This window comes from Colias philodice, chromosome 20, assembly GCF_061535455.1.
Source record: "Colias philodice isolate Cphi_HAF_F1 chromosome 20, ilColPhil1 Martin Lab GWU primary, whole genome shotgun sequence".
Classification (NCBI taxonomy): Eukaryota; Metazoa; Arthropoda; class Insecta; order Lepidoptera; family Pieridae; genus Colias; species Colias philodice.
The window spans coordinates 4,192,216-4,195,029 of record NC_143105.1 but is presented as its reverse complement, the minus strand read 5'-3'; the positions used below and the strand labels follow the sequence as shown (position 1 = coordinate 4,195,029).

At 33.6% G+C, this 2,814-nt stretch overlaps 1 pseudogene; it reads left to right on the top strand.

The window, feature by feature from the left end:
- Window positions 1-701: 701 nt before the first annotated feature.
- Window positions 702-2,188, top strand: LOC149479365 (uncharacterized; annotated as a pseudogene).
- The last annotated feature ends 626 nt before the right edge of the window (window positions 2,189-2,814 follow it).

Below are 2,814 nucleotides of genomic sequence, written 5' to 3'. Positions count from 1 at the left end.
CTATTTTATCTGAATGTTTCAATATAAAATGGATATAACTAAATGGTTTTAGAATTCAGTGTAAAAATTGTACCTCGAAAATATGTTGAATAAACAGAGCTAGTGAGTGGTTTATAAATAAACAGCACTTGTCTGTGGTTTAGTGGTCAGGACACTAAAATTAAATTAACCCTATTCTTGGTACTGTGTACAATTTGATACATTCAACTTTAAAAAAATCCCGAGAATTTATCTAACGTTTTTTTTTTAGTTTTATTGTTTAATATGGTACAAAATATATTTATGCTCAAAAAATAAAAACTTTTGAAGTGCTTGCAACACTAAAATCGTCAGTAGAGCGCAAGATGGCGGACCGATCGAATGCGTCTACGCATCGCAAAGTAAGATTATAGATTATTTATTATATTTTGCTAAAATTGTTTTCAAAACTAATCTAATTTAAAAAGCTTGTTATATATTCTAACTACTAACGTTATTTTCCAATACCTAAATAAATTGTTAGTGCATGTAATCTTCATTGTTTTTCAAGTGTAGCAAATATGATACATTGCTAGATAGCGAACATTCTACATATTTTTAGCTGTGTATCAAATATGTGACATTGCCAGATTTGTAGAGATGTACTATTTCGTTATTGTTTCCAAATCGATTATAGCCAAGGGGCCAAAATGTAGTCATTATGTATGTAAATTATTATTTTTTTACAGGTAATTTCTCACTTAAACACGCAACAACAAAGAAGAGCTCGGCAAGTCGTAGCTCTTGTTCCAAAACCGGGAGCAAAATCAGATTTGGATGAAAGTGATACTTCTGAGGACGAAGTTCAATATTTCTCCCGCCTTCCTTACTCTGATAGCAGTTCGCCACCTCCATCATTGCCATCTTCAATAGAAAACCTAAATCTTCTCTCAGATGACGATATTGAGGTCAATGAAATAGTCGCTTCAAAGTCTTTAGTACAAGCATACAGTCAACATTCAATTCAGTCACCATTGATTAATCCTTGTTCGCCATCAATTTTATCGCCTAATCCATTAGAAACTGAGACCAGATCTTCGTGTCCGATACCATCACCTTCATCGCCATCTGTACTAGCTGCACCCTCACAATTAACTTCACCGCGAGTTAGTAACTTGAAGCGGCATCATCAGTCACCACCAACGTCGCCATTATTTGCAAATTTTCCTTCAACGTCTACTCGTTCAAAGAGACCTAAACTTGTCACAGTAAAACGCAAAGCAATACCACCTAAAAGGTTAACACCTAAATGGGGTCGGTTCAAATTTACTGGTTGTGCAGAAGTAGATGAAATCGTGTCTGAGCCAAGTGAAGAGAAAAGCCCAATTGAATATTTCGGCATGTTCTTTTCTGATAACATAATTTCTCTCATAGTGCAACAAACAAATTTATATAGCACACAATTAAAGGGTCATTCAATAAATGTTACAGAAAATGATATCAAAGATTTTCTGGCAATTCTTGTATAATATATGGGTATTCATAAATTACCAGCTTATACAGATTATTGGGCTAAACATACGCGAAGCAACAAAGTAGCTGATATAATGACCCTGAAGAAGTTCCAATTACTGAGGCGTCACTTGCATTTTAATGACAATTTGAAAGACGATTGTGAGACTGATTTTTTACTTTATTGTATTGATTGATCTCAATTTACTAATCATTAAGATTTAAGATTAATAACATAAGTACTAAGGCTGTTAATTATTCTAATTTTATATGTCTGTAGAAGAACATAATAATTTTATATTTTACTAGAGGTCCGCCGCGGCTTCGCCCGTGGTACATATTTTGCAATAAAAGGTAGCCTATGTCCTTTCTCGGGTATCAAAATATCACCGTACCAAATTTCATGCAAATTGGTTCAGTAGTTTAGGCGTGATTGAGTAACAGACAGACAGACAGAGTTACTTTCGCATTTATAATATTAGTATGGATTTTTTGTTATTTTACGAAGAATATTGACATTTTAAGTTTTGTTTTGTTACAAGTATTTTATTAAAAAAACTGATTTGTTTGGCACTGAAAAGTTGGCATTGTAGCAAATTAGATACATAGATTTTATAGTGTTGATTGTTAAGGGCTTGGCAAAGTATCTAATATGTTACACTCAATAAATGACAATTTACTGACATTAAAATTTTTTTATTATTTTTTACCCCTTCTATAGCCACATACAAACATATTAAATAAGTTTTTTTTTCAATTTAAAAAAAAAATTTCTTGCCAAGTATAGGGTTAAAAATACCGATGGTGTATTTCATTCCGATTCAACGTCATCGAATCAAATGCAACGTTATCACAAAGCGATAAACTTTAAAATCGCAATGCATAACCAAATCCATGTGTCACGGTGGGCTTTGTGACGTGTCACGCGACACGTCGTTATGTCGTGACGCGACACGCGGTGTGACTGACGTGACGTGCGATTACGTATCACGCAGTTAATGGGGTAATCATGCCCACTGTTATTCCTTATGCTTGAGAGACGTAATTTAAAATTAAAATACGTTTGCGTGATTGTTATAGGGCGTTATGTCCGCATTAGTGGATCCGTTTCGTAATGTGGTAAGCATGACTTGGTAGTTATGGTAAGTGACTTTTAAAATGTCCATTGTGAGTTGGATAAGTATTTTGAGTTTAATATTTAAAAAAAAAATTAAACGGCCTTCTGATTGTCAGAACTAAACGAAATTAAATGGGACCACGTGGGAGGCATAAGCTTTCAATAAATAAATAATTATCAAAATCAGTTCACTCCTTCGAAAAGTCTGAGGTGACAAAAATACATAT